Consider the following 25,389-nt stretch of genomic DNA (forward strand, 5'->3'; position numbering starts at 1 on the left):
TCAAAGCCTGAAGAAAAAAATTATATCCCGCCCACAATTATTTCCTGTTTCACTCTGAAATGTGTCATAAGGAAGAAAAATGCATTTTAATTACACACTGACTTTAGATTGACAATGTTCTAGGTGTACATTTCAAGCCATATTTCACCTACGATGAACTGTATGATCTGGGTCTGAGTTTAATATACTACAGTAATACTACAGTGCTGAGCAGCATCATTGACTCTGGTGGCATCTGCCTGACTTGTCTGGTGTGTGGCTGGGAGGGACTGTAATTATTTGACTACCAGAACTGACGGAAATGTCCATCCCTGTGTATATTTCCACACACACACACACACACACACACAGAGAAAAGTGCAATGTATTCCATGTTCTCCATACAGCTACGCAATAATATAACGTTAAACAGAGAGAACATTCTTTCTCCTGTTGCCCCATCGAAGTAGCTCTGACTGGGCTGCTCAACATTCACATTGCGTTTTAAATGGAATGTCATTATGTGCCTGCTGTGGGCAGCAAAGCAGACACCCAAAATTGTAGTGTGAGTGTATTAGTTTATTATACTCATTATGTATTATTAAAAGTAGTGAAAAAGTACAGTGTATGTAAAACGATAGGGGTTGCAGAGTTGTGGCTCACAGAGACGGTCTATCTTAGCCAGCCATCAGACTGCCTCAGATTTGGTGAGTCTGACTCTATTAGAAGTAGATGCTGTACTTTAACGCCGGTCTGCTTTAAGAAGAAACTGCTGCTCCAGTACTTTTCACCGTGACTGTGGCATGCTCTCCTTTCCTCTCCTGTACTTTACTGTGCTTCATTATGAAATCTTTCCACTGCTCTTTCCTACAAGAGTGTACTATGCAGAGCTCTGTTTGGTGTGTGTGTAGTCTTCCAACACTGTGGTTTAATCATTAGCCTTTCTCAACACTTGTCCTTTTGGAGAGAGAGTGTGAGTGAGAAACAGAGAGATGTGTGTATGTGTGTCCATCCATGCAATGATATAATGATGTATTATTTTTGGGTGACAGTGCTGGAAAGGGTACAGAATGCAACAGTCTGGCACACATACACACACACACACACACACACACAGGGAGAGAGAGAGCGGGAGATAGACAGACAGAGAGACAGAGAAAGAGAAAGAGAAAGAGAAAGAGAGAGAGAGAGAGAGAGAGAGAGAGAGAGAGAGAGAGAGAGAGAGAGAGAGAGAGAGATAGAAAAAGAGACTTACAGGGAGGGAGAGAGAAGGGGGAGGGAGAGAGAGAGAGAGAGGAAAAATTTACAATTAAGTATATTCACAATTCTATGTAATTCCGATATAATTCCAATTCTATGTAAACCCATACAGTAACTCCCTCCACAGAGAGAGAGAGAGCGAGAACAAACGAACAAACAAAAAAGTGAGAACAACTCTAAACTTAGCCCAAATCCTTATCAATTTAAATGCATATAGCACCTCACCTGCTATTACTTCTACAGAACAGTTACTATGTTTTGGCAACACTGTACTTGTTAGTCATAGCAATAAAGCTATGTAAACTGAACTGAATCTTCCTCCACACATGCAGTCAGACGCACATGAGAACTCCTGTGAGCACAAGGTTCCTCCATGACGACTAAACCGGTCACAACACAGCTCAATCTGCCTCAACACAGAGCTCAACCCAACCAACACAGCATTTGTCTCAGATTAAAGATGCAGCACTGTATTCAGCTACAGCCAGCCATCAAACACATACACACACAAACACACACACACATACACAAGATCACACACAGTCATATCAGAGCGCTTAAAAGAGAGCACAGGAGCTCCAGGCGAATACAACCTGATTGCCGTAGGGGAGAGATCATTGGAAAATCCCTTCCCTCGTTTCCCAGAACAACTTTTAGTCCGGCAAGACAGAAAGAGAGTGAGAGAGAACGAGGAAGAGAAAGAGAGAGAGAGAAGGAGCGAGGAAGACAGGAGTGACAGAGAGCAGGCAGCCTGCACACACAGAGACTTGTTGGAGTGGGAGTGTCATCAGAGGGAGGGTAAAGGAGAGTGAGTGAGAGAGCGAGAGAGAGAGAGAGAGCAGTAATGAGGAATATAAGGAACAGTTTCTAATGCGTGTAAATATAATAGTAAAGAACAGTTTGACACATAAATAGTTATTATATTAGCAAAATAATACTGTTTTAAAAATGTTTAAAAGTGGTTAAGTGTGTATGTGTATGTGCACTGACTGATTAACAGACCGATTTAAAACCCCAATTCCAAAAAAGTGTGGACAGTAGGTAAAATGGAAATAAAATTTGAAACCGATGATTTATACATCTACTTTGATCTGTATTTGAATGCCAACAGTCAAAAAACAAGATATGTAATGTTTTTCCTTTTCAACTTCATTGTTTGTTTGTTTTTTTTTTTTGTAAATATATGTTTTTTTCTGAAATTGAATGCAACATGTTCCAAAAAGTTTGGATAGTAGACCAGAAACATGAAATGTGAAATGTTCAAAAAAACATCCTAAGCAGCTGACACGATCATGCTGGGGTAAAAAAAAAAGAGCATCCAAGAAAGGCTGAGTTCTTTATGAGCAAGGATGGGTCAAGGCTAACCACTTTGCCACTTCTGCATTAGCAAAAAATCCAACAATCCAAAAAAAAAAACACCCCCAGCCAGGGACTCCAAGGATTTTAGGTATTTCACCCTCTACAGTGCATAATATCATCAAGATATTCAGGGAATCCATACAGTGGAAGGAATACGTCAACAACTCCAAGAAATGCTGCCAACTTCTTGGAGCTCATGCGAAATGGACTGATGCAGTGGAAACGTGTATTGTGGTCTGACGAGTCAACTGTTCAGTAATGGATAATAATGGACTCTAAGTCAAAGAAGAAAAGAACCATCCAGATTATTACCAAGTGTAAAGTTCAAAAGCCAGGGTTTGTCGTGGTATAGCAGTGTGCTAGTGGGAAACATGCACCTCTGTGAAAGCATTTGTGCTGAACACATTTTGGAGCAACATATGCTGCCTTTTAGGCATTTTTTGCCTTTTCTTCAGAGACAACCTTGCTTATTTCAACATGACTACGCCAAGCCACATTCTGCACGTGTTACAACAGCAAGATTGCGTAATTAGAGAGTGCAGGTGCTGTACATGACTGCCTGCAGCCCAGGCATTTCCCATTGAAAACATGCGGCTTATTAAGCTCAAAATATGATAGTGAAGGCCCTGTACGGCTGCACTGCTGAAGACTTGAACAACAGAAGAATGGCCCAAAATAAATATGCTTTCAAAACTGGATCAGTATATGTCTTCAACTCCTAAATGATTACCAAGTGTTGTTAAAAGGAAAGGTGATGTAACGTGCTGCCACTAGGTTTGTACGCTTTTTTTGGAAAAACATCTTTTACACAAAGCCAAATGTCCCAACTCTTTTGGAAAGAGTTTTAGGCATTAAAGTTGGAATGAGCGTATATTTACAAAAAAAAAGGTTTTTCCACTGTTTTCAGTACAGTACAGGTCAAATAGTATTTATTAGTTACTGCTTTTTATTAGCATTTAACCTACTGTACCAATGTTTGTGGAATTGGATTTGCATGCGAGAGCGAGAGAAAGAGAGACAGAGAGACAGGGAAACAGAGAGAGAGAGAGAAGAAAAACAGATATAGGATGGAGAAAGAGACATGGAGACGACAGAGAAAAGAGAAAGACAGACAGAGAGAGCGGGACTCAGAGAGACTTTGCACAGAGTTGACTAGTTGAGCCTCACTTCCTCTGTGTGAGAGGAATAACTGAGACAGTGAAAACATGGCCACATGTGCGTGCACACACTCTGCTCAGCCTCCTGTGCCTGGGACACACAGGGAGACCCATCACTGTCACTTCAAACACTGATTCTCCGATTCTAAACACTGAACTGTTTTCTTCAGCATGGTGAAAAACAAACCAAAAAAGTGAAGATCTCTTTTCTCTGATACAGAGAGCACATCGCTCTGCTCTGACTGACTCTCATTCACACACACGACCGAGCCCAGAGCAAGGTTACCCTGTCACACACACACACACACACACACACACTCTCTCTCCTAACTTGGAGGACATCAACCACAAACAGCCTCCAACCAACATTAACATGAGTGTGTGTTGGTGTGTGGGTGTGTATGAGATGTCATTTCTTGTGAGGCGGTTGAACTGTGTTATTAGTGGAACTCTCAGAGTGAAAGCACTGCCAGAGCAGTTAAACTGAGCACATACACATACACAGACACGTGTGTAAAATGGAACTAACTTGCAAGTTTTGTGAGCTTTTTTGTAAAAATACCTTTTATGCAGAGCCAAATATGGAGAACGCAAGGCATGTCAAAGTTTTCTTAGTTGAACTAATTTAGTTTAACTAACTTGCAAATTAGTAATTAGCTACAAGTTATAACATTTAGTGTTTATAAGTATTTATTGAGTTCAAGTTTACACAGTAATAAAACAAAATGGATTGCACCAACTTATTTTTCTTCTGGACCCCTAAATATTTTGCTGCTGTCAGACCAAAACCTCCATTTTTGTTGTTTTTCAGTTTTAGACATAATTTGAAAATACCTCATGTCCTTTATACTGTGTGTAAAAAGGTAGCAGAAAAAATACAAAAACATTACCCAACCAAAAAACGCTAATTGCTAAAGTCACTTTTTTGTAAAGTAAGCTAATAAACAATCAACCCTGTGTGCTGCAGTATTATTTTCAGCTCTAAACATGATGCAGATTTAACTTACAACTCCAAACATGAAAATAACATCCATAGCTCCAGCTTCAGTGAGACTATAGCTAACATGCACCGAGTTTATTTATGGTAACTTTTTCACATTCTCCTCTTCTATAGTGCAGTGTTTCTCAACCCTGGTCCGGGAGGCCCACTGTTCTGCACTTTTTGGAGTTTTCCCTGCTCCCAACACACCTGATCCAACTGATCAGCTCATTAACAGCGCATTATTCAGTTAAAGTGGGTGTGTTAAAGCAGGACAAGCATCAAAATGCGCCGGATAGTGGGCCTCCAGGATCAGGATTGAGAAGCACTGCTATTATGGATAATGGCACAGCAGCATGTTTATTGATTGGGTCTGAACATGTTATCGTCATGTTAAAGCAGTGTTCGTCACTGTGTATGCAGTAGCTGTTACTAGTTAAGACGTGGCTTATGGAGAGGTGATGCACCCAAATTAAGTGAAAGGATAGTTTGAAACTAACTACAGTAACCAAAGACTTACTGAAGACTTTGGCATTAAGTACAAACTTCATCTACTGGACTGGGTTGCACTAGTGTTGTGTATGTCAGATGAGGCTTGAGTAATGTTACAGCCCCACTGTCCTTAAGACAGTTCCTCGGCCACACCCTCATGTAAGACTCTTGCTTGTAGTGCTTGGAAAAGCAATATTCGTCGAGTATCGTAGAGTAAGAAATACCCTTCGGTGAATAGTGAGCACAGCTAAAAAGATGATCAGGGTCTCTCCTCCCTCAATCACAGACATACCACACGTTGTATCTGTACAGCCATGAACATTGTAGATGACCCCACACACCTCGCACTCTCCTGCCATCTGGAAGAAGGTACTGTAGCATTTGCACCCTCACAGTTAACTGTGCTACAGCTTTTTTCCAGCCATCAGACTCCTTAACTCCCAGAGACTGAACTGACAGACACCTTCATACACACACACACACACACACACACACACACACACACACACACACACACACACACACACACCTACATACACTCAAAGGACACCATCTTGTTCCCTGTTTCCTGCTTCCTGCAATTCCAAATCAATGTCTGAGGCACTGTATCTAATTTTTGTATTTTGTACTTCATAGGGACAATGCATTTAATATAATTCTTTTATCCCACACTTTTTTGCATTTTTTTCCACATTTTTCTATAACAATATCTGCTGCTAGAATAATGTATTAACCAACACAGTATTCCGTTACTGTTGTTATGGCTGCTACCGCAGTGACCACTATGTTCACATATGCTACGTTATCAGCTGATGCCCATATGTCATAGTATGGTTCATTTTTCTTTGCACAACCTCATTACATACTTTCAGTACTGTGTACAGTACTACACTGTATGTCCTGCATCCACTGGTCTTGTTTTGAATTGATTATAAGTCATTTGTACTTATTGCACCGTACTGCCTGCACGGTGTATACTGTATTGGTTTGCACTCATGTTTTTGTGTTGCAACATGGTCCTGGAGGAATGTTGTTTTGTTTCACTGCGTACTTGCATACAGCTGAAATGACAATAAATCCTCTCAAACTTGTGTTTTGACTACTTAGCAGCCTTATTTCTGAAGATCTATATCATACAAGAAAAAAGTGTACAGGACAAAACGTAACAGCTTTGGAACATTTTTGTTTACTACAGGATGTGATAGCAGTGATTTACAAAAACCATTCATTTTCCCCATGAACATAAAACTTTTAGACTCAGACAACTACAGAGGTCTGTTGAACAGCAAAGACACAGTCATCATTTTTCTTAATTCAAACTTTGGTCAAATTATTGTGAATCATGAATGTAGTACTGTACTGAATACTTGTTCTTTATATGAATTTTCTCTATTGTGTTTCCTATGAGAAAAAAAATAAATCAAACCAAAGCAGAAACCTAAATAGGACGGTCGTTTTTTTTTCACCAGCACTTATGACAGTAAGCTAATCTCCCCATCAGATGAAGGAGTGAGTGTGTTTTAGTGGGGGAGTGTATTACACAGGCTGAGAGAACAGAATGCGCTGTGTTTGCAGGAAAGCGAAGACAGTGAATAAGCCGTTTACCGAAAAACAAAAAGCCACAGCGCGACACTCTGCATGTGCCTCTCCACACACACTAACACACATACACACACTGTACACTTCCTTCCCCTGCACCTGAACCCACATATGTTCACTAACCCACCCTCCTTTCTGTTTCTGTCTCACTCACTTACTCATTCGCTCACTCACACATACACACACCACAAACTGTTCCTCTCAGATGCTTCATCAAAGAAGTACCGCATGAGTGCTTTCCCCAGCCATAAAAGGTAAAGATGGCACAGCCACGCGAGCGAGCGGCCGTAGGTGAGACCGAGCGTGATGCCGGCTGACGATGGCCTGAGACGCAGGCCAGGCCGCGGGGTGTTTCATCTGCATTTTATCAACACTAAATATTCGCTAAACAGTGACTTTTATATTTAGACTTCCGTCTCTAAGCAAGACAACAGCAGGAGGGAGGGTGAGTGAACGAGAGAGAGAGAGAGAGAGCAATTCTTTTTTTTTGCATGACTGTTTCACATGCAATATTGCCAGAGCAAAGGAAGGTGACTCACCAGGTAAACAGAGCATGTTGTGCGTAGGTGTGAGTAATGTGTGTTAGTATGTGTGTGTGACAGGGCCTTAGAGTTAATGTATCAAGACACTTTGAGTGTGACCCCCACAGAACACCCAGCAACACTGGGCCAATACTCAGATCCCGCCTAACTGTCCCCAAGGCAACCGCCGCCTCCGCTGATTGGCTGTCACGTCTCATCACTGACTGTCAGAGGTGGCCTGCACCTCGGGCCAGCTGTCAATCGAATCCAGTGATACTGACTCCGTCTGCCCTGTAAGTTAAACACCACCAATCTCAAACACTAAAGCACACACATGCACACATACTAGTGATGGGCATTTCAGTCAAATTTGATATTTGCAATATTTTGATTGTAACATACTGCTTGAAAAATATTCAAATATTACCCCCTAAAAAAATACAGGAGAGTGACACGTACCTTTACACCAAGAAACATCAATCTAAAGTTTTCAAGATAAACAGACGAATATCAGTCGTTTGTTTTCACCTCAGCTAACATAACTAGTGACATCGTAATCTATTTCACTGCACGCCTTTCAGCTCAAAAACAGCGAGTATGTGAAGTGTTAGCTGATACCAAATCTGATAAATTCACTAAATTCGCAAAATAAAAATGTGGCACCACAAGCTCTCTGGCAGCACAGCGCAGAGCTGCTCCTCCAGTGTGCGGTAGCCTTTATCCAACTGCAGCTGTCTTTCTATGCTTCCTTCTTTGGACTAGAAACTGTGAGCAAAACATAAGACACAGGCTCCACCTGGGGAGATTCTAGACCTTATTTAGGGGGACTTCTGTTTTTCATCTTACTTCCCCCAAAAATGTCATTGTCTCCCAAATCAGTTCTTTCCCCAATCAATCTAATTCAAATTCCTCTGATTTCATTAACTATTTTCCCTTGATTTTACTACAGCGTCGCAGCAAACTGTCTTTTGAGTTCTCCTTATTTTATTATATCCTGGTTTGAACTGTACTAAAGACTCTTTAAAGGCATTGAGCTTTCTTTCACATTCAGAGATACATTTACATTTACGGCATGTGGTAGATGCTTTTATCTAGAGTGACATACAAATTAATCATTATAACCCTGTAACACCAAGTAACAAGGATAGGTAAGGAGCAGTAGCAAGTTGGATGTCTCACAAGTAATTGCCTGGTACATTGTCTCAGGCACTCTTGCTAGTCAAAATTGGACATAGAGTCTGCAGCACTTCCATGCTAACTAACCCTTAATGGCCTTGACAATCATGGAAAATGAGCTGTTGAATGAAAAAATCTCTTTATTGGTTAAATCCTATAATAAACGGTCAATTCGGGCCTCATAAGTGTTGAGAGATGCAAGTTCAAAAACTGGCTCTATCACAGTAAACTGTGGCTGGGAGTCCAAGACTCTCTGGGGGGCAAGACTCTCCCTCCTGCCTTAAATCAACAGAATGTGACAGGTGAGAAGAGATAATCATATTTGACAATTCATCAACAACTGACAGTTATATCAGTCAGTACAGCACTGCTAAACTAAAACTACTGGAGCCTGGTTAATTTTTGAGTTTATAAAATTATATATGAGCTTTTTAGCTTCTTAATCAGTATTGGCTATAAAATTTTCATATCGGTTGGGCCCTATTTAATACTTGGTATTGTGGTATTGCCATGTGACATAGTGGTTTAAAACACAATTCATGACCGTAATGGTAGTATGAATGTATGTGATTCATCAGAGCGTTTATGGGAAATTGCAAGACTGCTCAGCGTGCTCCCAGAACACTCAGTGCACATTACTGTGATTTGTTAGAGGGCTGTTATAATTAGGGACACTTGATATTGATACACCAGGCATGTTTCTAAATGAAATGCAATTATCATACAGCACGGGCCAACGCTGCAATAATGATTGGTGCATTAATGTACTGTCATAAACACATGCATACAAATGTACACAAACGCGTACAAGACAAAACATAACAAAACCACATGCCTATGATGTATTACAGTCTAGTATAAACAAGTATAAACAAAATAACTCTGAGTGAAGCATAGTAAAACTGTCTCTAATAAATGTAGCCCAAAATCATTATCAAGCTCCATTAAGGATTACCATCTCAGATTAATGATGTGTAATATTCATTTTAGCTGCAGTGCTAATTGCGAATAGATGAATCAGAGCTATTAGAGGACGGTGTCATGGTGCAGGATGTGCACTCCTTCACATATCTGAGCCATTCTATCACCTCCAAAGCACCATCATCATCTGGCCTTCATTCCACAAGAATCTCTGCTTCTTTTGTGTGTGTGTGTGTGTGTGTATATATATATATATATATATATATATATATATATATATATATATATATATATATATATATATATGTACACACACACACACACCAATCAGGCATAACATTATGACCACCTCCTTGTTTCTACACTCATTGTCCATTTTATCAGCTCCACTTACTATATAGGTGCACTTTGTAGTTCTACAATTACAGACTGTAGTCCATCTGTTTCTCTACATACTTTGTTGGACCCTCACAGAGCAGGTACTATTTGGGTGGTGGATCATTCTCAGCACTGCAGTAAAACTGATGTGCTGGTGGTGTGTTAGTGTGTGTTGCGCCGGTCTAAGTGGATCAGACACAACCGTCCTGCTGGAGTTTTTAAACACCTCAGTGTCACTGTTGGACTGAGAATAGTCCACAAACCAAAAATATCTCGCCAACAGCATCCTGTGGGCAGCGTCCTGTGACCACTGATGAAGGACAAGAGGATGACCAACACAAACTGTGCAGCAGCAGATGAGCTATCGTCTCTGACTTTACATCTACAAGGTGGACTGACAAGGTAGGAGTGTCTAATAGAGTGGAAAGTGAGTGGACACAGTGTTTAAAAACTCCAGCAGCACTGCTGTGTCTGCTCCACTCGGACCAGCGCAACACACACTAACACACCACCAGCACATCAGTTTTACTGCAGTGCTGAGAATGATTCACCACCCAAATAGTACCTGCTCTGTAAGGGTCCATGGGGGTCCTGACCACTGAAGAACAGGGTAAAAGGGGGCTAACAAGGTATGCAGAGAAACAGATGGACTACAGTCTGTAATTGTAGAACTACAAAGTGCACCTACATAGTAAGTGGAGCTGATACAATGGACAATGAGTGTAGAAACAAGGAGGTGGTCATAATGTTATGTCGGGAATATATGTTGTATGTATAATGCTGCAAATGCTCATGTAAGGTCTACAATATTTCTTCTTTAATCTTGAATATTTTGTCTAAAATATCTTAATTAATTATCACATACTGTGCTATTATTAAAAACTACTATGACAATAATTATTACACAACTGTCACTGTAACTGTGTTGCTAATCTATGTTGATATGTTAGTATGCTAATAAGATCAGAGGAGAGTTCTATTCTTGGATTGGATGAGGGAGACACTTGGTGGCAGCCTAGTTAAACTACAGTAAAATGATTAGAGGAATGCATCACTCAAGTGTCTACCTACTACTAAGATGATGTACTTTTTTTTTGCCTTATAGTAACACAATAGAATATCATACATATGATATTATTTCTAAAAAATTAAACAAGCATTCCTAGTCACTAGTAATCATATTGAATGAGATCAGAACAAAGAACGTTTTATATGGATCAGAGCTGATGGACACCTTTTTAGAGAAGGAAGCTCCATCATACAAAAATGCTCATCATACAAAGCTCCCAAAAGCTTTATAACACAAAGATCATCCAAGCACGATAGGTAGCACTTAAGATGGAATTAAAGTGCTTTAGGGAAACAATAATTGGCAGAGATTAGACAATTTCTAAACAAAGAGAAATCAGAGGGGATCAACAGACGGCATGACATCAGCCCTGACAAACAGCTACACAGAGATGAGACCTGATAAACAGATGCACAGAGATTAGACTTGATAAACAGATGCACAGAGATTAGACCTGATAAACAGATGCACAGAGATTAGACCTGATAAACAGATGCACAGAGATCATGCCTGGCCCTGCTAAACTTATCTCCTTGCATCTGTTTATCAGGACTGATCTTATAACGACTTTGGAAAACCATGAGGGTCATCTGCCAAATGTTGAAGCTGGAGAATTGGACTTTCCACCAGGATAAAGATCTCAAACATATAAGTAAATCCACTAAGGAATGGCTCAAAAGGACGAAATGGAGGGTTGTGGAACAGCCTAGTCAAAGCCCAGATCTGAATCTATTTGAAATGCTGTAAGGGGATTTAAAACAGAACCAGGGGTATACTTACTTTTTTAACAGACATCTCAGTTAATTTATTTTTAAATAAAGTCGAATTTCCTTTGTTTATTGTTGTACTATGTAACATTTATCTATACATACTGTTTAGCTGATGATCAAATACTGGTATGCCTGCATATGTCAAACACTTACTTTTTCACATGACTGTATACAGAGATCAGACCTGATACATGGATACAGAGAGATCAGGCCTGATCAACAGATGCACAGAAATCAGATATGATAAACAATCACAGAGAGATCAGACTTGATAAATAGATACAGAAAGATCAGACCTGATAAATGAATACAGAAAAATTAGGCCTGATCGGCACAGATCAGATATGATCAGAAACAGAAAGACCAGACTTGATAAACAGTTACAGAGAGATGAGACCTGATATACAGATACAGAGAGATTAGGCCTGATCAACAGATGCGCGAGATCAGACTTCATGAATGGAAACAGATTAGCACTAATAAACAGATGCAGAAACCCCCTCTGCTTTTATCAGTGCAGTTGAGTACGTTAAAAGGAACTAAATCTGCTGTCATTGTCCAGTCACTAGTGAGCTAAGCAGTCTCATTTGGTGTCACTGAGTTTTTTAGGAAGTTCACTTAGTTATTTTGAGAACTACAGTATGGTGATAAAGGCACAAACTAGTAGAAGAGGAAACTGAAACACTGAACACTGACCTGCACTGTCGGTCACTACATTTTGTGCAACATGGTATTTTTTTTTAATTGACAGGAAATCCATATTCTCTTCCATTGAACAGTTTCAATCTGTTTCACTTGAGCTGTAGATGCAGCGTGGTTCGTGAATCAAGTCTCTCTATTTATTTAGCATGTTATACCACAGCTCTGGCTAAAATTAGAACCGAATGGCCTCAGAGCTCAGAATGTTGACTTACCAAATGACACTGTGGAAATACACACATGCTCTCCCTCTCTCACACCCACATACATATATATACAGGAATACACATTTGTATCATCATACTTCAGGTGTAGACCTAACTTTTACAATATCTAAACACAAACTAAAACTACACCTATAAATATTTTTGTCTATTAAGTATAACATTCATCAAGGACTAACTAAACAGCCATCACAAGTCAGGCACAGCCATTTTTATTTCTTTCCAATGTTATTAAATCTGATCCCAGTTTAATGAGTCAATTCTACCTTCTACAATGAATAGATAAAGCAGCATGAACCACATTCACATCTCAGTAAATGGTCACAAATGTGGAATTTGGATAAACACATAAAGGTTAAAAACAAGTAAATAGATCAGTGTCAATGGACAGCATTTCAAATGCATTAGAAGTCTGCTAGGCTAAAAGGTCTGCCTTGAGAACTTTGTAAACAAATCTATTCAGAGCTTATTAATGTGAAATGGTGCACTGTAGACAAAAATACTGATGTGGATTTCTTTACAAATGTCCACAACCCAAATATAGTCATTTCACTTGCCATCCATAATGATGATCGAATCTACACATGTACACATTTGTCTATAGAAGTTTTTATATGTAATGTTGACACTACTTAAATTTGGACACTACTTTGCCTTAAAATGCCTTGCATGTACCCCTCTGCACGGTTTTAAAAATACATCCTAGGCCAAAACTTTATCTCAAAACTTACATAAAACTACCCTAAATTACATTGTTTACATCTTAATGACTCAAATACAGAGGAATATTAAAAAATGATTAGAGGAATTGCTCTTTAAATATATATCTGGCATAGTGGTTTGACACATTGTGCCTGTACCTGCACAAATCCTCCACTAGGTGGTGCCAGAGTTTCACTGAATAAGATCCTAGCTCACACACGCTCACGCTCTCGCTCTCTCTGCCTCTCTCTGTCTCTCTCTCTGTCTCTCTCTCTGTCTCTGTCTGTCTCTCTCTCTGTCTGTCTCTCTCTCTCTCTCTCACACACACACACACACACACACACACAAACACACACACGCAGAGGCACAGAACAGTTTTTGCACAATCACTGTACTGGCCCCCTTCATAGGTAACACTGCTGTTTAGAACTGTGTTTTTAGGTATCACAGGCCAAATAAGCAGGGGCCGTATTACAGAAACGTCCCAAGTCGGAAATCTTAACTGTTTACTCACCATGACAATTTCAGTTAGGACTGAATTTAGGACATAAGCTATTACAGAACAACAGTTCTGAAGTTCATAATCTTATCTTAACATTAGATAAGAAAACTGTGTTACAGAAACATCCTAACCAGACAAAAATTTCCTAAATGCTGTCCTAACTTTAAGACAACCCCAGAGCTGTCTTATCCTTTGTTTTAACCATCTGTGTCTGTTGTTTTATGCAGTGAAACGCAGCATACTTTAATATAACTAGCATAATGATGCTACATTTATCTATACTGAAAACGGTTCTTTGACTTATGAGGCTTGTTTTTCTAACAGCGTTTCAATAACCCCAGACACTGCAGGTGCGATCTCCACTGTCCCTCTTATTACTTTTGTGTGTTAATATTGATGAAAACACAGATAAAATATTACAGTTATGTCGGTGAATAATGAGGAGCTGAGTGTGGCTGTTTATTAGGAGGAATAACATTAGCGTGGTCGGCTAAAGCATTTAGGAAACTGAAACTGGGCAGTGGCAAAGCGCTGATGAACAGCACAAAGCATTGTCACAATGTTCTTAACGTCAAGTTCATCACTCTTTAGTTTTATTTGACCTTTTTAACATCAGTTATGGTAGCTAGCTGTCTGGCTAACTTGTTATTGCAGCAGATCTGTCAGCTGCACACTGCTGTGAATCCCTGAGGAGGCCACTGAAGCATACTGAACTAACTGTCAGGTTTAAAGAAAAAGTCTGATATGACTTGTGCTTTGTTACAATCCGCAATCAGGTCTGACCCATTTTCTGATCTCCCCTGTTGTAAACAGTGGTTAGTGGAGTTACTATAGCATCCCTGTCAGTTTGAACAAGTCTGGCCAATCTCTCTTGACCTCTCTCATCAATACGGCGTTTCTGTCTACAAGATTTTGTGCATTGTGCTGCTGTCACATTTGGCTGATTGGATGCCTGAGCAATTGTACTAGGGGTTTATATATATTCACTAGTAGATGTATTGTTGCTAAGAGCAAGAGACAAAAGCTTTTATCTCCATTTTTGTTTTTTTAATAATCTTTACACATTCATAATGAACAGACTAATAGAAGTGGTAAAGAAGTACATTATATACTATATATATGTGTGTGTGTATATATATAACTGCTGCACAGTTTGTGTTGGTCATCCTCTAGTCCTTCATCGGTGGTCACAGGACGCTGTCCACTGGACACTGTTGGCTGGATATTTTTGGTTGGTGGACTATTCTCAGTCCAGCAGTGACACTGAGGTGTTTAAAAACTCCAGCAGGACGGTTGTGTCTGATCCACTCAGACCAGCGCAACACACACTAACACACCACCACCATGTCAGTGTTACTGCAGTGCTGAGAATGATCCACCACCCAAATAGCACCTGCTCTGAGGGTCCATATATATATACACACACACACACACACACACACACACACAAGACTTTAAAATTTGTTTCCTCCCTTGTACTAGTACGAAAAACACAAGTATGTATATAGACACACACATACACACACACACACTGACACATTCTAAGGGTGAAATCTTACATTACTTTGGGCAAGGACATGCTTTTCCATCTCACTGCTCTAAAAGACACGCACATACATACATACACACACCCTAAGGAGTGCTACAACTCATTCCAATGGTTGACAGAGTGTGCTAATTAAACCTGAATAATGACCAGTGTGTGTGTGTGGCCTGGAGAGGAGCTGCAGGACGTCCCATGATGTGCTACAATGTAAGAACAACTGTGTAGAAACAGTGCACAAGTGTGAGCATGTGTGTGTTTACTACATGTGTGTGCCTTGAGGAAAAATTCAAAGACCATCTCCAGAAGTAGCAAAACACCAGCATTAAATGGAGTAGGGGACATAGACTTAACTATAACACTCAACACAAACACTGTTCAATAGACTATCACATACAATCCACACATTAACATAAGGGCTAACTGTGATCATGAAGCATACTCAGTTTGATCTTCCAGATCTTTGTTGTAAGCTTTTTCAGTAATTACAAGAATAATTACACGCTAGATTTTTATATTTTACAGTCAAAAATTGTCAAATACTGCTTTGTATTAATAAACCACACCAGTCTTGTTAAAACTGTACTACCTTTTTTTTTTTTAAAACTGTAAAGATTCTGAAATATGAAATTGACCATGAGAACACAGTAGTAAGTTAAAGCAAGTTGCTGTCATTTCTATTCCTAATGTTAGTTAAGGTTAGTTGCATTAGAAACCAACACAGCACATCGCATGAAAAAGGCAATTTAATGTTTTTTTAGCCTTTTCTTCACCTGTTCAGAAATTAGCACCACTTGCATTTTTGCTGTTCTGTCACTTCAAAAACGAAATTCATCAATCCTATCAGTGCAAAAATAGCAAATCTATGCCAAAAAATGGGAAATCTCCCTGTGCTCCAAAAGCTTCTCTTATAAAGGGAGGTATGAAGGCTCAGAGATATGAGCCTGCCGCCTGCCCTGTATCTTCCAGGCAGATTTCACACATGGTCCATTTCTCCGCTATTTATAACACTGTTAGCCTTACAAAATGGCATCTCTCTTATCGAGTGCATTTACTGAAGCATAGAGAGCGCGAGAGAAATAGAAAGAGAGAGACAGAGAAGAAGATTTGTTATGGCCTTAAAACACACAAACAATACTGATCACTGCAGGGTATCATTCAGAGCACTATCAACATACACATACATGCTCAAACAATACAATACTTAAGTAAATATTAAACTTTCATGTATTTATCGCCATCAGCAAAAAACCCAATACACGAGTATTTAACTGAAATATTTGAGAAGCGAATATTAAAGTTCCACGTATTTATCGCTATCAACTTTTTTTATTATTTCGTGAATACTCAAGTATTAAGTCTTTAGCAAGTAGTTGCTATTCCTTCTCTATTTAGTATTCAGAAACTACAAAAATGTGTAGCCTAGAATAAATTCTATCAGAAAAGGCTTTGAGTAGAAAAGTTATTCATATGTGGAAAGTGTTATTAATAAAGAAAATGGTTTATGCTGGTTTAGCTGAATGCATCATAAAGTCATGCCAGACATCTACGCCGCCTCACCTCAGAGCGTAACAAATGCTGCTTTCCACTTGGCCACTGAAGATAAAAGAGCAAAGATGGCTAAAAAAAAACGTGGGCGTATTTTAAATTTTGTTTTGTTTTGATGGATGTAGGACATGCATCTAGCGCAGCCAGTTTGGGCTTTTTTAGCAGATAACCAAAAAATTCTTTAAAATATTATTGTTTTTAAGGGTGATTTTGAGAATAAGTATTCAAGCACTCATTCAGAACTAGCAAAGAGTATTCAAAGCCTGTAAAATGCTATTTGCACCTGCCCTACTTATAGTATAATGTATACATTATACTACATGAGGAACATCACAATTTTTTCATTTTTAATGGTTTCATATAGTTATATCACTCTTAACAGTATCAGTGTAAAATAATCACTTGCATTCAAACTAACTTATAGCAAGAAGATAACTGAGATTACACAAAGAGATCTAATGAAAAAAAAACGAATTCAAAGAATTAACAGGAACCAACAAAAGAGTTAAAGAGCGTTGTGAAGCCCTGGCACTACTAGATTTATATTATTTAAGACTTTGTCAGTTTTTGCTTTGTCCAAGTCTAAGAAACTTAAGCATTTATATTCATCAGTTCACATTTGACAAACAACAACTACATCAGTCAGTGAATCACTGTTCACCTAAATCTATTGAAGTCTGTTTCATTTTTGGAAATATTAAGTTACACACACCAAACACTTCCAAAAAAAAATTACGGTATCAGATTTTTAGCTTTTTAAAATCTGTATCGGTGACAAAACTTTCAAAGTAGTCAGGCCTTAACACATTAACACACGCATGTGTACACAAGCGCAGGCTGAACACACAGAGGAAGGTTTCGGTTTGCAGAGGGAGAGGCGCGCATCTGTTTTTCCACTGGAGCTACTGGTTTCCTCTCACATCTAACGCACCTTCCAAAACTAGAAATAGAAACTCAGTATCTCTAGAGTCGCACTCGTGGCATGACACACAAGCACCCACACATACGGACGCACTCACATACAGGGAGGGGGGCTGCCTTCATAACCCAAGACTGACCCTGCAGAAGCTGCCTATTTTTGGTATTCCTCCTCACAGATCTGCCTCCCTCTTTCTTTTTCTGATTCACTCATTCTTTTCCTGTCTTCCCCCGGGCCAGCACGGAGATTCCAGAAAGGCATGAGCATGCCCTCCGCAGGATTAAAGGAGACAAAACAAGAACAACTCAGAACAGAGGAAAGGAAAAAGAGGGATGGGGGGTGAGAGAGAAAGAAAGAGATTTATAGTGGTGACTGGAACAAGGGATGAAGAAATGAACTAGGTAAACTAAAACACAACATATGTTGATATATTTACTGGGAATAAATGTCAGTTTTATAAAGAAACATTGTATTTATGGTCTGTACACCTTGTATATGTGATTATTTTATGATGTGTGAGTATAGATTTGATAGCATGTGCGTGTGTTTGATGACAGTGTATATGTGCTAGGACTGCAGGACATGGACAAAATTTCAGCACCACAATTAGAATATAGAATATAAAAATATAATGTGCAATGTATTAAAACACATAAGTGAATCCTTGATTGATATTATTTTTGACCAAAATGTCTTCCATTTTAATCAAGTCATTCATCCACAGCAACACATCTGAAGCTTCTGAGATTTGTTAGGGTGATAATAGGACATAATTACGCAATAATACAAGAGAGAGAGTGCCATATCTTGAGCGCATGATCATACCACAGTTTCATTATTGATATTTCTTATCAGCTTATGAGACAATGAAGATCACAACTGATTAGCCTGAAATGTTAACATTTACGAAGAAATATAGTTTAGATCCACTGTTGCTGCCTATAAATGAAGCTAAATGTGGTATTGCATCATGTCACAAAAATTATACACTAAAAAGTCAAGTCTGCTCAAGTCAAAACATAAAAACACAACAGACATATCAGCTACTAGCTCAAGTCTTGAATTGGCTACATATTTCACATTTTTACAAAATATCAGCATCTTGCAGCAGATTATTATTGGTATAACTTACTGAAACTTCCTTTTTTTTTTACACCTCACATTTCTCCACCCTGTGGGTTAGATTCTCCTTACTTTGGCTAGTTTAACCACGTTTTGATGAAAGCCAGTTGGCTTAACTGCAGTATCTGTTAAGGTGGAACTTAAAATGATGTGATGTGATGTGCCAAAAACAGAGAAGGGGCATTCTTCTAGTGTAGGCGGCTTAGCTGATTACAATGGGAGCATACCGGTTTTCTCGTTGTCACTCTCTCGCTTGCTGTTAGGACAAAATGGCATTCATTATAGTTCTATATCATACTTTGTGGTGTTTACTGTTTTTTCAATGGCTGTTCGTCACTAGTAGGTTTGCGGCGGAGTGATACTTAAAGAGAGACATTTGTGTCTGTCTGCTGGGAGATTTCCATAAGCTAGGATGTGGTCCAGATGGGCTGCATTTCAAGACCACTAAGTGATCCAAGACTGTTCCAATCAGAAGGGCCCTTCGAACAGAGACGAGAAATGTAGCCTACATTATGATGATTTTCAAGGATGCTACCAAGGTTGCTTCATGGTCTTTTGTTGCCCATAATCATTTGCCCACGTGCCTGATCCGATGAAACCATCAGATGAAACCAATATCTACACCTTGCTTGCTCATTTTTCTTCATTCAAATTTTGTTCAAACTACTGTAAGAATACCAAATCATGGAGTCAGTATCATGAATTGAATCGTGGACTGGGGCCAATATCATGATCATTAACAAACAAAAATATTGTGCTGCCATCATGTGTGTGTTTTAATGGACCAGAGGCTGTTCCTGTAGAAGAAAGTCTAACAGCCACAGTGTGAAGAGGGACAAAAGTAATGAGGACAGAAACACACACCTTGAGAACATCCTCAACTCCCAATCCCGAGCACCAACAAAACAGCCTGAGTAAGCTTCAGCTGGCACAGAACCTAACTGCACTCACACCACTTTCCTAAGAATGAGCAATCATCTATTTAGGAATATGAAAGCTTGTGTGTGACTGTTTGGGTATTGAGAGAGAAGGATATTGATCAGTTGGGAAGAGGTGAAAATCAACAGAAGCATGCCATTTTTCATTGATTGGCTGGACCTTGGCTTGCAATCACTGTAACAATTTGTCAGTGCTTTGTTTAAAGATAACAGCTTTCCCCAGACAGACAGAGAAATCCACAAAGATATCAATCTGAGTGAGAAAGGGCGATGTGGTCATACAGCTAAAAAACAGATCAATCACATCAATATAGACTCCTACATAGCCACTGACAGAGTGTTTTTATAATCCTTTTCATGCACATGGAAGAAACGCTCGGCAAAGATTCCATGGGTTTTTTTTTTTTTAAAGTTAGGGTTTGTTAGAGCTACATGCCTTCTGCTTTACAAATTTAACACAAACCTGCAACTTGAGCTACCAAAGGTGGGCTCAAAGGTGAGAGATACAAAAGAATGTGTGTGTAAAGGCTCTGTGTGTGAGTGATATGTTGTAGCTTCCACTGAGAAAAATTACTAAATAATTCAGGTCTATTCTTTCTGCACTGATGCCATAATCCAGATGATAGAAACAGAATTACAACATAGTTTATATCTACCTAAAGCAAACTACACCACTGATAAACAAAACAGTGGACTACATTTGGTTACAAGCGGTGGGAATCACTGAGATACAATATTATCGCGATTCTTGAGCCATGGGATTATTCTGCACACTTACAAAAAAAGGTACAAGGGGTTCTTTGAGCGATGCCATAGACAAACCACCTTTTTTCCCCCCAAAGAACTGTGTTTAAAAAAGAGATTTGTGAGTACAAAGAACCTTTTGAAAGGTTTGAAAAATCTTCACATAATATAAATTTTATATTAATTAAACAAGGTTCTTACAAGAACCTTTATATCATCATCTTCCACTTCACACAATTCATCTATACTTAAAAGCCCTATTTAGATGGGATTAGTTTTGCAGGGGAGGTGGGGTAATGCTAGTTCACCATAGGACATCTGTGATGTTTACGAGCGATTCTCACGGGATAAGAAATAACAGTCTAAAAGACAGAGATGGGAGTGGCTACTCAATTTGCTTACTGCCTTCACTCAAGAGTACAAGAGCAGCAAAGACGTTAAAATATTTAATTTAGCAATTATTATTTTGTTTACTTTCCTGTCTTAAGTAAACGCAATGTGTCATTAGTTTGGCCATCAGCTTGGAAATTCACAGCAAATAGTGAACTTTTATCTAACTTTTTTCTGTCATTTTTACATGTTCTGAGTTGTTGTGCATGAGACAAGACAGTAACATATCAGCTTGATTTTAGCCACAGAAACAATGAGACTGAAGTCTGCTTTCTATTCGCCAGCTTCATGTTCAAATTCTTCTGTTCCACCTTAAATGGTGCGCCAGTTACATTCTGATGTTACAATAACAACTGTTGCACCATTTAAGGTGGAACAGGGAAATCTGAACAAGAAGCTGGTGAATAAGAAGGACTTAAACTTCGTAAGAGGCTATGAGAAAAACGCTTCTCCAAGTGCCTCCATACATAAAAAAACACTATGTAACAATTCCACCTTAAAATAACAGCTTCAAAATCATTTTGATAGTACACTGACTTGTAATAGAGAGAATGGTGTCTGTCATTGCCACTCTGGGACTGGAATGCCTGCCGTAGCACTATGTAACTTTGGAGCTGTGGACTAACGATCTTTCGTGAGAACTGTGTAATGTTTTACGGCCTTACAACACACACTAATAACAATGGCTTCAGCTACCTATAAGCAGTATTCCCAGCATGGACATGGCAGAGCCTGCGAGGAGACCGAAGAAGATGTTGTCGGAGAAGGCAAGGAAGAGAAAAAGAAAGAGAGACCTTGAAAGTTGAACTCTCTTGTAATAAAATCTTGTAATATTACTCTACTTTATAAGTCAACATGGTTCTTTCTCGTCTTCTGCTGGTGTTGTGCTAAATTCTGCTTCCCTGGCAGACTCCAGCTCCCCTTCGCATGCACATGGGTCACACAGGAATATGGACACTACAGATTACACTCAGAATTTCAGTTATTTACATTTAGAAACATATATGTCTGCATCATGTGTGTGCACATGAAGGGGAGTTGAATTCTGAATCCTTCAGCTCGTCAACAAATGCACGTGTACAGGTGTCCATGAGGGGGGCTCAAAGCGCAATTTGTATTTACAATAGTGATGTAAATGTGCAACACTCTCCGCAACTGTGAAATGTGAAACTAAAACAGCTCAACACAGAATGTAAAAATCAAACGATAGTTAACATAACGTTTGCTATGTTACTTTTTGTATGTGCGAGTGGAAAGGGGGGAACAAGTTCCAACTCGATAATTTCCCACTTCTGAAAAGTCTAACTACACCATTAACTCCACAATGATTCAAATGAATGTGTCCACATTCGGCAGCACCCATTCTGACTGCAGATATACAGAAAATGCAGGAAGGAGTTTAATTCTACAAGGATTTCTAGTATTCTTTTCGGGAACTAGCATGATGATGTAGTTTACAGAAGTACCATGTTGCTACTAGAGGGAAAGTGTTCCCTCCAGAGCACAATGGCAGTGGTTAGAAGAAGGACACTCAAACCCAGAGCTTAGTCCAGTATTGGGTCAGCATTCCTGAACTTGAGACTCTCAGACGCCACCGTGTTCCCTTTGGTTGTGCGAATCCCTCATGCACTGCGCCAGTGTCCTTCTCCTGCATCCCAGGAATAACCACTCTATTAGGAACTAGTAAAATCTTAACCACCAATATCTGCACAGAAGCTGGTTTACTAGTTACAAAGCAGGATTAGCTACTCCTATCCAATTGTAACTGGTTCTATTCATCTCTGGATGAGATAAAAACGCGAACATAATTCAAACCACAGTAGGAGAGTGCAAAAGGAGAGGAATGAGGGAGAAAGAGAGGGAGGAGAGGGAGAAGAATCAGGGCAACAAAACACTGGTAAAGTTGTGTAATGCTAAAAAAAAACACCCTAAGGTTAACTGGCAGCAGGTCAGTAACATCACTGGGTAGAAAAAGAGCATCCCAGAGAGGCTGCGTCTTTCGGAAGTTAAGACGGGGAGAGGTTGACCACTCTGTGAAAGACAATTCAAGAACGACATTTCTCAACGTAAAATAGCAAAGAACTTTGAGATTCCATCATCCACAGTACATATTATCATTAAAAGACTTAGACAATCCAGAGAAATGTCTGTATGCAAGGGACAAGGCTGAAAACCAGTATTGGCTAGCCAAGATCTTTGGGCCCTCAGGTGGCACTGCATTAAAAACAGATGTAATTCCACAGTGGAAATCACTGCACGGGCTCAGGAACACTTCTGAAAACCACTGTCTGTGAACAAAGTTCATCACTGCATCCACAAATGTAAGTTAAAACTCTACTATGCAAAGAAGAAATCATATATAAACAAGATCCAGAAATGCCACCACCTTCTCTGGGCCTGAGCTCATCTGAGATGGACTGAAAAGAGGTGGAAAAGTGTTCTGTGGTCCGACGAATTTGAAATTCTGTTTGGAAATCATGGACACTGCATCCTCTAAAGACCACCTGACTTGCTATCAGCACACAGTTCAAAAGCCAGCATCCGTGATGGTGTGGGAGTTCATTAGTGCACATGGCATTGGTGACTGGCACATCTTTGAAGGCACCATTAATGCTGAATGATATATACAGGTTTTGGCAACGCATGTTGCCATTCAGACGCTTTCTCAGGAAAGGCCTTGATTATTTCAGCAAGACAATGTAAAACCACTTGGTCTTCTCAGTTGCAAAACGCTTACCGAGTGTTGTTAAAAGAAGAGGTGATGCAGCACAGCAGTAAACCAGGGAAATCTTTTAGCTGGACATTAATATGTCAGGTTTTCATGTCCGTTGTGGAGTATTTGAGTGATGAAGACTACTCCTTCAGATGAGCTAAAACTACAGCTAACGCTAGAGCTATTTGGTGCATCATTATTCTAAGGAGGACACATTTTATACACAAATACAGCACACTTTGAACAAGACCACTGAATGTCCATTACAATCTTCAAAAGTTTCAAATATCCGTGTTTAAGCAGAGCAGAGCAGTGTTAGAAAATGTACTTAAAATGCATTAAATTAAATTAGTTGATACCTGTAGGTCATCTGATAATGCATATTTTAAACTGTCCAACTGGTCTGATACCTGATGGGGAAATATTTTAATGAATTTTATGCACATTGTCCAAGTATAAAGTATTGAATCGTAAGTATTGAATCATCAAAAATAATGGCTAGATTACTTGAATACTCAGACAGTTGATAGTGCAAGTCCTGATTTTATGCGTTTTTTCTTGCAAGTCTAAAATGTGAATTAAAACAGAGTGGGGAGAAAGACTGTGAGCTCCAGACACAAAAGAGACAATGATTTACCATTAGAGACAGGGCAAAGGTCAGTGCATCCTCAGTACAAACAACCACACAGACTCGTCTTACATGAGCTAGAATGAGACCAATCATACTGACATACATTCACTCTGCACACTTTTCTTCTCCTTTACTCTCTGCTGTCGAGCAACTGGAACTGGGTGTATGTGTGTGCTTAAGTGACGACATACTAGTGACGTCTCTCTGCTGTGCCACATCTCTGTCAGTGCAGGACATGTCCCTGATCTGCATAGACACACACACACACACACATCTGTGACGCACACTCACACGACCCACGAGAACAAGGTTATTAATAGACAAGACAAAAAAGTACTCCCCTGCCTTCAAGACACACACTCTCTCTCTTGTCCATCTGTCTGTCTGGTCTTGCTTTCTCTACAAAGAACCTGGGTTGAGATTTCTCAGCTTGCTTGGAAGGTATACATAATCCACTAGCTTTAAAAGTCCAGACAAGTTCTACTGTGTTCTCCTGGACCAATTCAAACCTCAAGGCAAAACAAGTCAGATCAGCTTTCACAGAAAAAAAAAACTTGTCATTTGTTCTCCTGTTTAAAATGCTCATACTTAGCTCTTAGATAAGACAATCATGTGAATTACAGCTCTGCAAGAATCAGCAGTTTGGGAAAAAACATGGTAGCTGGCTTTTTTGGACGGAATTAGACATTTGGAAGCACAGCCTGAGGAGGTTCTACTAGGGTTCTAGATGGACAGACGTGCAGAGAACCAGGACACAGTTTTTCCTTTCTGAATTCATCAGTGTCAGATATAACCAGGGGCAAACAAGCAAAAATGTTCCCATGTCCAACATTCTTGCACTTAAAACACAAGTGCAAAGCCAAAACATGCATCCTAAACAACTGGTTATAACTGTAATCTGTCAACCAATAAATGAAAGTCATTAAGGCACTAAAAAAAACAACAATTTCTTAATCCAACAGCACCACCACCACCAAATCTGTATCTTTTTCCACAAAAACAGATAAGACTTTGATCCTATGCACAGTTTATTTTGTAATTATTCTGTTAGGTT

At 39.4% G+C, this 25,389-nt stretch overlaps 1 protein-coding gene across 15 annotated transcripts in view; it reads right to left on the bottom strand.

Moving 5' to 3' along the window:
• dgkza (diacylglycerol kinase, zeta a) overlaps positions 1–25,389 on the bottom strand; it is a 194,775-nt gene that overhangs the window by 115,184 nt on the left and 54,202 nt on the right. For 3 of the 15 annotated variants that reach the window (XM_036583977.1, XM_036583978.1, XM_036583975.1), the window contains exon 1: positions 1,833–2,321. The exons of 4 other annotated variants lie outside the window; for them this stretch is intronic. The gene's annotated coding sequence lies outside the window, so the exon portion shown is untranslated. Of the gene's footprint in view, positions 1–1,832; positions 2,326–25,389 lie in introns of those variants that run through there. 8 more of the 15 variants (XM_036583974.1, XM_036583976.1, XR_005008007.1 and 5 more) reach the window with 7 other exon arrangements.

Source organism: Colossoma macropomum, unplaced genomic scaffold, assembly GCF_904425465.1.
Source record: "Colossoma macropomum unplaced genomic scaffold, Colossoma_macropomum, whole genome shotgun sequence".
Taxonomy (NCBI): Eukaryota; Metazoa; Chordata; class Actinopteri; order Characiformes; family Serrasalmidae; genus Colossoma; species Colossoma macropomum.